The following is an 11,102-nucleotide window of genomic DNA, read 5'->3' as shown; positions in this document are numbered from 1 at the left end:
ATATACCATCAGCCAAATAGACTAAAGATGCCAATTTAAGCCAAACCTTCATTTTAAATCCATCCATTCTTCCATAGGCATATCCATCCATATACTTGTGAAAGTATATGTGTGTGAGTGCATATTTGTGTGTGTGTACCTGATTTTGAGTGGTGTAAAAATGCAATTTCTAGGTGGATTGTGTACATGTACATATTTATATTATTTACATGCATGTATTCATATTATATAGACATACTATAGTTGTTCATTATACCTGCCATGTTTGTTCATTTGTTTTTTTATCTATCCTTGAAGTCCAAAGCTTGATCATGACTTAGCAGGGGGCCCAGGTTATCTGGGACTCTTTTTAGAAGTGCACGAATCCTGACTTTAAGGACAGCTGTTGCAATATCTATTTCTCTGATGATCAAACTAGCTAAATTAGGAAGTTCATCATCATAAGGTTGAGAGTAAGGTGATAATACCTCCTGCATAAACCCACTCCTGTTTCCAAGACTCATTTAGACCATTTAGTAAGGCAACAAGTGGGAGTATCAATGAAATGTAATTATGGATGTTTTGAAGCATTGATGTCTATAGTGTAGACCAAACAAGATATGCACTTTCCTCAGACTGGGAACTTATAGACATCAATCTATGTCTTAGAAATAAGTTCCAGGGAATTGACTGAGATGCACAGAGGTTAAATGACTTGTCCAGGGTCACAAAGGTTAGTGTCAGAGGCTAATCAACCAAAGCAAGTTGTTTCTCCATTTATATATAAATAAAACATGAAACACTCCAAAAATTTACATCATCCTTGAGCAGGGGCCATGCTAATTTTCTCTGCATCATTTCAATTTTATTATTTGTGCTATGTGAATTTGGGGGATGTTCAGGGAGGACTAGCACCTCTAATATGAAGGCTTGTTGAATTCCTTTCAGGGCTTTTATCCACTTTTGATGTCCACTTGTCAACTCTCCCCTGTGGCTACAAAAAACTGTAGCATGTCCAGCAACCACACCTTGGTAAAAACCATCTCAATTGTAGGGCTAAAACAGATTAAATGTAACCAATAGTCCTCAAATCTATCAATGGCTTAGGCATATGTCTACCTCAAGTATCTGATGAATTCTCTCTGAGGAATGGGTGAATAAGAGTAATTTATTCTACCAGACAAGAAGGTAGCTGAAGCAGATGCTATGGAGAGTTTAGAGCAGGGGTTGGCAATGAATGGTTCTCGAGCCATATCTGGCTCTTTTGAGGGCCAGATATGGCTCTTTCTGCAGGAGCCATAAAGTCAATTTTTTTTCAGGCACTGTTACAGGAGCGCGCACTGTGAGCACTGTATGGCTCTCACAAAATTACATTTTTAAAAATGTGGCATTTATCGCTCTCACGTCCAAAAAGGTTGCTGACCCCTGGTGTAGAGCCTGGTCAGACATCTAGGAGACCAAGGTCTCACTGCAGCCTGGGTCATTGTCAGTCATTCTGACTTTTGTTTTGCCACTGGACTTGGATGATTGGAAGAGAGAAAGAGGTTGACAAATTTGTACAACTGCCTCACTTAACTCCAATTCATGCAAAGTCAAGCTATCACTTTCAACTGTGGTTGAAATATATGAAAAGAATGAAAGAACTACAACAATAATAGCATATACAAAATATAACTGACTTGTTAGTCCTATGGTGATGAGCCTCCCAACATAGCTTCAATTTTCCAGAAAAATTGAGCAGATAAAAAACATTTTGAATGCACTTTTAAAATTTGGCCATGTAAATAGATGTTCTTACTATATCCAGTAAAATTTGTAAGGATCTTTTGCAGAGAAAAGAAGAAGAAAAGGCACACTTGGGAGTCATCTATCAAAACAAACAAACAAAATAAACCCTGGAGATACAGCCTTCCCAGATCCCTCTTGTTATTTTCCTTTTTAGCCCTACCTAGTCCCATTTTGTACACCTTGAACTTGAGTATTTCTTTTCTAACTTGAGACTTTCTCATTAGGTTTTTATTAGATTAATTTAGAAAATTACTTTGTGCCCTGAAATTGGCTTTTGACTTGATCCAGAGCTCCTTTGTATGTTAGATGGCTTTGCATTTGACAGAGTTCTTTCCCTAGATCTTCACAAAATGCTTCTCATTACTGATTACTCCCATGGTTTACTAATTACAATACTATTACTGGCATTAATATGGAACTTTAATATTTACAAAACACTTTACACATATCTCATTTGATTCTCACAACAAAACTATGAGAAAATGGCTATTATACTGTATATACTGTATATTTTATATATAAGGAAAATGAGGATGGGAGAGGTTAAAATGACTTAGCCAGGATCATGTAGGTCAAGAAATATTTAAGACAAGATTTCAAAATAGATCTTCCTGGTCTGAGTACCAATTTGTATCATCTAATTACCACTTCAAAGAATGATTATATTTTTAATTAACACTCTTTGCCCATAGCTGTATTTTGATTTTGATTGACAGTGTTAGAGTGCCCCATCAAGTAGGACCTCAGCACTTCTTTCCAAAAGATAGGTCCTACAATCAAATAATACCTTACTGGCAACAATTTTTTTTAATTCAAAAATTGCACTTAATATTCTTTTTTATATTTTGAGTTCTAAATCCTCTCCCTCTTTCTTTCTCCTCCACCATTCATCGAGATTATGTAATATCAATTGTATATGTGAAATTAAGCAAAATGTTTTCATATTAGCCATCCAAAAACCACAATAAAAAACAAAAGACTTAAATAGAGTAAAGTAAAAAAAAGAATATGTTTCAATTTCCACATAGAGTTCATCAGTTCTCTCTTTGGAGGTATATACCATTTTTCATCATGAATCTTGAACCTTTGTTTTGAACAGAGTAGCTAAATATTTCAGTCAATCATCCTTATAACTTTGATTTCATTTTGGATACTCTTCTGCTGATTCTGCTCACTTCACTTTGTGTGAGTTTCTATAATTCTTCCTAGCTTTTTCTGAAACCACTTCCCTCATCATTTCTTATAGTATTCCATCACAATCATATTGCAAAATTTATTCAGTTATTCCACAAATGATGGTCATCCCCTTAGTCTCCAATTCTTTGTCACTACAAAAATAAAATGCTGCTATAAACATTTTTGTAGATGTAGGTCCTTTTCCTCTTTCCTTTGATCTCTTTGGAATAGACACCTAGAAGGGGTATTGCTAGATTATAAGGTAGGCCCAATTTTATAGCCCTTTGATAATAGTTCCAAATCATTCTCCAGGATAGATAGACTTGTTCAGAACTCCACAACAGCACATTAGTGTCTCTATTTTTTCACATTGGTTCCAGGATTTCTTATTTTCCTTTTGTGACATGTTTGCCAATCTGCTAGGTGTGAAGTGATACCTCATTTATTTTAATTTGCATTTCTCCAAACAATCATGACTCAAAACATTTTTTCATTGGATTACTGATAGCTTTGATTTATTTTTCAGAAAAATGGCCTATTCATATCCTTTGATCATTTATTAATTGGGAAATAGTTCTTATTTTTTTTTTATAAATTTGTCTCATTTTCCAATATATTTGAAAATCAGAGAAACTTGTTATAATTTCCCTCCTTTTCTCCGCTTTCTTTCCTTCTGCTTTTGACTGATTTTGGTTTATCTTTTATGCAAAAATGTTTTAATTTCATGTAATTGAAATTATTTATTTTATTTTCCAAGAAACTCTCTATTTATTATTTGGCCATAAGCTCTTCCCTTATCCATATATCTGACTATGAAAATTTTCCATACTTCCCTAATTTATTTATAACATCATCCTTTATAATTAAATCATTTAAGCATTTTCCCCTTATTTTGGTATATGGCGTGAGATGTTGGTCCATGTCTAGTTTTTATTAATCTAGTTTCCAGGTTTCTCAGTAATTTTTGTCCCCAAAGTTTTAATTTGGGGATGTATCAAATACTATAGCACTATAATCATTTACTACAGTGTATTTTATACCTAATCTGTTTCACTGATTCATTGCTCTATTTCTGAGCCAGTAACAGATTGTGTTGATGATTCCTACTTCATAATATACTATGATTCCCTTGATATTCTTGAACTTTTTTCTTCTAGAAAAAATTTCTTATTTCTTCTAGTTCTAAAGTAGCATTCTTTGTTAGCTTGATTGGTATAGAATTGAACAAGTATACATTAATTTAACTAGGATTGCCATTTTAATATATTGGCTCATCCTACCTATGAGCAATTAATATTTCTCTAGTTGTTAGGATCTGACTTTATTTATGTGAAAGCCTTTTGTAATTATTTTCATGGAGTCCTTGGCTTTTTCATAGAAAATTGATTCTCAAGTGTTTCATGTTGTTTGTAATTATTTTTAATGGAATATCAGTATCGTTTTCTTCCTTGTTAGTATAAAGAAATGCTGATGGTTTATTTGGGTTTATTTTGTATCTTGCTACTCTGCTAAAGTTGTGAATTATTTCAACTAATTTTTTTAGTTGATTCTCTAGGATTCTTTAACTATACCATCATATCAAATGCAGAGTGATAGTTTTGTTTCCTCTGTCTACATTTAGTCCTCCAATTTCTTTTTCTTATCTTATTGCTATAATTAACATATCTAACATAATGTTGAATAATAGAGTAATAATGGACATCCTTGCTTCATTCCTGATCTTACATGGAAACCTAGTCTACTCCCATTACAGATAATGCTTGCTTTTTTTTTTTACATAGATACTGTATATCATTTTAAGAAATATTCCATTCATTCCTATACTTTCTAATATGTTAGCAGGACTAAGTGTTTTATTTTTTATAAACTCCCACGTCTATTGACATTATCATGATTTCTGTTGTTGTTGCTATGGTCAATTATTCTTAATATTAAACTAGCTCCACAGTCCTTGCATAAATCTCATTAGAAAATCTATGATATTTCTGATATATTGCTATAATCTCCTTGCTAGTATTTTATTTAAAATTCTGCAGTTATTTTATCTCATTATTCATTAAGGAAATTGGCTTCTTTTCTTTCTGTTTTTGCTCTCCCTGTTTTAAATATCAGAGACATATTTGTTTCATAAAATGCATTCCTTAAGGCTTCTTTACATACTTTTTAATAGTTTATGTAGCATTAGGATTCATTGTTCCTTTAATGTTTGGTAGAATTTATTTGTAAATCTATATGTTTCTTAGGGAGCTCATTGAGGGCTTGTTCCGTTTCTTTTTCTTAGTGCAATTAAGTATTCTATTTACTCTTCTGTTAACATGAGCAATTTATATTTTTATAATACTTCATCCATTTCACTTAGATCATCAGTTTTACTGGAATATAATTGGGCAAAATAACTCTGAATAATGGCTTTAATTTCATCTTCACTGGTAGTATATTCACCCTTTTCATTTTTGATTCTGGTAATTTGGTTTTCTTCTTTTTTTTAAATCAAATTAACAAATGGTTTATCTATTATTTTCTACAAAACTAGCTTCTGGTTTTATTTATTAGTACAGTTTTTCCAAATCTCTCCTTTGGTTTTTGGAGTTCTGTTTTGGTGTTTAATTGGTCAAGTGGCATATTAAAGATTGCCACCTTCTGCTGGGTAAAATATATGTTGTGCCCTGGTTCTTCCTTTGAAATACCACTCCAAAGTCTGGGAGTGAGAGTTCACAAATATTATGCCTCTCAATTCCAATCCATAGTGAGTCTTCTCCAGCTGGAAGGACTTTCAAATAAACAACCTTTTTTGCTCCTCAGCTATGAACAGAGCTAAATGTAAAGACACTTTTATGAAAGTTTGACCACCAATTGCAAAAGGTGTACTAGGAAAAAACATGAAACTTTGCAGGAATTTAGTTTTTCTTCAATGGAGGAATTATTCATACTAATTAAATTATAAAGCTTTCAAAATTTCAAAAGTATGATAGTTAAATTTCTGACTCAGGAGCAGAATTACATTTTAATGAATCCCAGTGTAGTATACCATTTAATAACAACACTATTTCCATATTCCTTGCTGCAAAAGAGCTTGGAGAGAAAGGCACAATAGCAGGACTTTTCCTAGGGCAATTCTCTTTCTGAGGAGTAGTAGTCCAGATGCTCAGCTCTAGAGGTTTTTGCAGAAATATTGAGGCATCTGTAAGGGATGGTGACAACTTATAAACTGGAGGGTTAACAGGTTACTTTTTAAGCTGTAATTTTTTACAAAAAGCCTACATCACATTCAGTTTCCCAGTCTGCCTTAGCCGTACCTTTTATACATTTATTTATGTATATATTTATATTTATTTATACATGTTTATGTATATATTTATACATACATATATAAGTGCAGAGCCCACAAATTAATCTATCCAACAAAGAAAATAATTTTACAAATATACCCACATCACCAAAAATATTTTCCTGGGCTACATAGATATGAAAGGTAAAATACCTGCATATATTTCTATCGTATGGACCTCAATGTGCCTTTTCCTTGGCCGCTAAGGAAACATAATCTCTTACCTCACAATGGACCTCTTTCTCAACCCCTCCCTACTCCTGCCTTCCCACATTTTTTGTATGTTGGCTTTAATCAGTGTCAGTAATTTTCTCCTCCCTTCCCCAAACCCTGTCTAGGCACTCAGTTCTTTAAAGATAAAATCTTGATTATCCTAAACTGTCTTTCTGATATTTGAAGTCATTTCTCAGGGTAAATTGATGAGATTATTATTAATTTTTATAGTATAAAATGACTTTGGTTTTGACCAAGTTTAATAAAAACAATTTAATTGAATCATAAATCGGGCTCTTAGAAAAGAAGCAACTTATGGGAGGGAAAGAGAGAACACGGATTGCAAAATGTCATGAAATGATTATTAAACATTTTGTCAACATGTAAAAGATTAAAAATAAAATAAAAAAAAGAAGCAACTATAATGCAGGTCTCTTGCTTCCTAGTAGCAGATGATTGTGATTGGTGAAAAGAAGCAGGAAGGTCAGTCCAAAGCTTGTAAGAGATTATTCCCTGAGGCATATTATATATGGTTTTAATTGATAAATCCTATACCACATGACTAGGTTTTTGATGTAGAATCTATGAACCCAGATCTTTCTGACTTTAATGCCAATAGTCTTATCTGCTACATGAAACTTCTTCTTGATTTTACTATGTTGTTTTAGAAAATCCAAGTTGTATATAAGCATTTATTCAGTGCCTACTATGGGTCAGGCTCTGTGGGATATTGTATTATGTTTTATGCATAAGTATGGACGTCTGTTCTTTAGAAGAATGGTGACCAAAAAAATAGAAATGAGAAGAGCGTCAGATGCCTTTGATCGCCCTGTGGCGTGGCGGAGGCACATGGAGAGTGGGCTGATCTTCTGGTGGCTCCAGCAAAGGCCCCCTACCCCTATTCCGAATGCCCCGGGTCTTGGTTTCAAAGGGGGCAAGTGAAGCAGCAGAGAAGTTGGTGGGAGAAGTCTGAATCCATCCTAGAAGACTACCCAGCCTGGGTTTGAAGTCACTAGTGAGAGCTTCAGGGCAGAGTCTTCAAAGGGTCATAAGAAGTGATATTTCTTTGTGCCAGAGCTGTTCCCACCAGTCTTACCTGAGGAAGATCAGGGAAGTCATCAAACCAGTGGGGAAGAGTCATCCCAGAAGGGCAGATCCACTTGCCAGGGGAGAGGCATGGAGGCATCCATCCAAAGACCACATCATCCGGGTCCAGGGGGAGAAAGCAACACTACAGTGAACAACCATGTGGTGGCTTCTATGACTTCTCTCTGTCAGTTAGTTCCTTTTCCATCTCCTATGTAAGCAGAGATTGCCTGCTGCTCTTTGGACCCAGATCTTGAGCCTTGCTGCAGTGGAGTCCAGTGGAAGTTAAATGTCATTGCGAATAAATTGGTTCTCCATTGGAGAACAGAAGAAGCCCAATTCTTCTGAGTGTCTATCACCACCTTCCTGGACTACCTGGCTCTGGTCCTGCAGACCATGGAGTGTTTTGGAGCCCCAGGGCTCCACTGAGACCCCTCTCATCCCATTTCCCCAATGAAGAAGAGCTGCCAAAAAGACTGAGTTTCAACAAGATAGGAAAATGGAATCCAAGATCTCTCCCCAACGTCCTTACCTGCTCACTCCCTGCCCCTCTTCTCTCCCCACCCTTTGAATACCATTTTCTCTTCAAAGGAGAATATGGAAGATGCAAAGGAGAGATCTTGATTCCAGTTACCCACTCCATTATGAACTTGTTGCAGAAAATAAACCTTATTATACAAATACAAAGCCTGAATTGACTGATCCCTTAATAAGAGTCAACCCTCTGTCCTCTACCCCTCTGGACATCAAATTTGGCTTAGAACTGGAATTACAGAAGGTTTGGTTTATTATTTTTTTATGATGTGGTTTTGAGGGGGTTGTTTTGTTTTGTTTTGTTTTTCTTGTTTGTTTTCTTTTAACCTTTAACCCTCAGAGACAGTTGGTAAAGAGGCTGGAGATAATTTAGTAAGAAGGAGGGAAAACTGTATGTATGTGTCCATGTCTCTTCCATTAGAATGTATGCTCCTTGGGAGCAGGAACTGTTTTTACTTTGGTTTTTGTTTACCTCTCCCTTAGCATAGTCCCCAAAATAGTGAGCACTTAATAAATGCTTGTTGATTGGTTGATTAAGATGAGACTAGCTGGAAGGATTTAAGATTAAATAGGATAGGGACAGCTAGATATCCCAATGGATAGAGTAAGGCACGGAGTTGGGAGGTTCTGGGTTCAAATGTGGACTCGGACATCTACTAGCTGTAAGACCTGGGTAAGTCAACTCCAGTTGTCTAGCCCTTATTCACTTCTGTCTTGGAACTGATAGCTTGTAATGCATCTAACACAGAAGTTATGGGTTTAAAAAATTACAAAGAATGCATAGGCTTTTCCCTCTGACCCTTTTGGCCCTAACCTCCTGGGCCAGCAGAATGGCAAATGGAGCTGTTTTTCTTGGGGTTGGTAGAACACTTTCTGGCAGCAGTGGAGTCCTTCCTCTCCTTTCTCTCTAGTGAGCTCTGCACCAATTCACTCACTCTTTCCCCTACCCTCCTATTCTCTCTGACTCTCCTTCCTCCTTCCCACTCCCTGCATCCATTTCATTGGCTTAAGGATAAAAGGTTCAGTTGAGCCTGCACAGGGAACTGAATTCTGTTTGCTGGAGTGCTGATAACTCCTGAAGGTTGTTCAGAATTATCTTTTGAATTTATAGTTTTAATGGCTTTTCATGTTCATATGGAGCTAGAGAATTCCCTCAAAGTCCATATTGTAGCAAAGTCCTCATTAAATTTTTGTCTTTCTTCTTTAAAAGAAAGGAAAAAGAAAGAAAGAAAGAAAAGAAATGAGAAGAGCACACTAGCTGTTCCATCAGTCAGTCAGTAAATATTTTTTGAAGAACTTACTATGTGCCAGATAACCATAAGGGACACAAATACAGATTTTTAAAAAAATTCACCCTGGGATCTTGTAATGTGAGGTGGAATGGCAATATATAAAAGGAGGATAAAAGGGGGAGTGGGAAAAAAGAGAAGTAAGAAAGCACCCTGCTCAGGTGCATGATGGAAAAGTTCAAGGGAGTCTGAAAGCTATATAGCAGGAGAAGAATATGCTAAACCCTTTCCTTAAATAGAAGCCCTAGAACCATGGTCCTACCCAATAGTCAAAAGACAGTCAGAGGAGTAGAAGGTAATGATGAAATTTGAATAGTAAAACACACTCAATGTTTTTTTTTTTAACTTTTCATTTCATTCTTGCAGGATAATGACTTCTTTGGCTTCCTCTAGGTTCCAACTAAAATCAATCTTTTACAAGATGTCTTTCTCAAACCCTTTTAATTCTAGTGCCTTCCTACCATTAGTTATTTCTTATTTCTCCTATTTTTAGCTAACTTTGTATAGATTAATTTGCACTATATTCCTATCTTCCCAATTATATTATATAGAATTTGAGAGAAGGGATGGACTTTTGTTTCTTTCTGTATCCTCAGCACTTAGCAGTGTGCCTGAAACATAGTAGGATTTAGTAAATGTTTTCTAATCAACTAATGAGATTTCCCAATAATGAGTTTCCTGGGAAAGGAAAACATGATGGAGAAGTCCAATGATGTCCAAAAGAAGTGTAATTGGTGGTAAATTGGTAATAAAATGGTAGTGAATACTTGCCAGATTTGTATCCTTTGCTGTTCTCTATACCCTCTGCAAGTATTCAGTAAGGTTGCGTTGTTGGATGGTTTCACTGGACAGGTAAGGGGGTCAACAGTAATTCCCCACCCGCCTAGGATTCCTTCTGCTTCCTGTGCTCATCATAGATTATACTAGTGATTAAACATGAGAATTCATTCCCTTGGCAATCTGGTGTATATAAAGTCATTTTCTTTATACTGTTGTCATCCTTCCACTGCCTCTAGCCCAGACCATATACACAGACTGTCCTGACCTTGGGATACCCAGAATGTAACAGACAGGTAAATCCTGATTCCAGAGACTCACTCTCTGATGAAATAAATGGAATATTTACTTTCCACAGAAACCTTTCCCCTCAAGAAAACCGAGGGGCCATACTGCCTAGACACCAGGGCAACCTGATTGCTATTAGGCCTGAAAGATTCTCCTTCCCCGAGATGGGGCAATTCTCTACAACCCAGGAATCTCCAGGGTTGGGGTGAAGTGATGGTGATGGTGGTGGTGGTGATAATAGTGATGGTGGTGGTGATAATAGTGATGGTGGTGGTGATAATAGTGATGGTGGTGGTGATAATAGTGATGGTGGTGGTGATAATAGTGATGGTGGTGGTGGTGATGATGGAGTGGTGATAATGGTGATGGTGGTGGTGATAATGGTGATGGTGGTGGTGGTGATGGTGGTGATGGTGGCGGTGGTGATGGTGGCGGTGGTGATGGTGGTGGTGGTGATGGTGGTGGTGGTGATAGTGGTGGTGGTGGTGATGGTGGTGGTGGTGGTGGTGATGGTGATGGTGGTGGTGGTGGTGGTGATGGTGGTGGTGGTGGTGATGGTGGTGGTGGTGGTGATGGTGGTGGTGGTGGTGGTGGTGATGGTGGTGATGGTGGTGGTGATAATGGTGATGGTGGTGGTGATGGTG

At 36.5% G+C, this 11,102-nt stretch overlaps 1 non-coding gene across 1 annotated transcript; it reads right to left on the bottom strand.

Annotated features, from left to right (window-relative positions):
- Window positions 1-764: 764 nt before the first annotated feature.
- LOC123232721 lies at window positions 765-866 on the bottom strand. Its single transcript, XR_006505242.1, has one exon. It is a non-coding gene; the product is annotated as a U6 spliceosomal RNA (small nuclear RNA).
- Between the last annotated feature and the right edge of the window lie 10,236 nt (window positions 867-11,102).

The sequence above is a fragment of the Gracilinanus agilis genome, chromosome 1 (assembly GCF_016433145.1).
Source record: "Gracilinanus agilis isolate LMUSP501 chromosome 1, AgileGrace, whole genome shotgun sequence".
Taxonomy (NCBI): Eukaryota; Metazoa; Chordata; class Mammalia; order Didelphimorphia; family Didelphidae; genus Gracilinanus; species Gracilinanus agilis.
The sequence above is the reverse complement of the archived record's forward strand: the minus strand, read 5'-3'. Positions and strand labels throughout refer to the sequence as shown.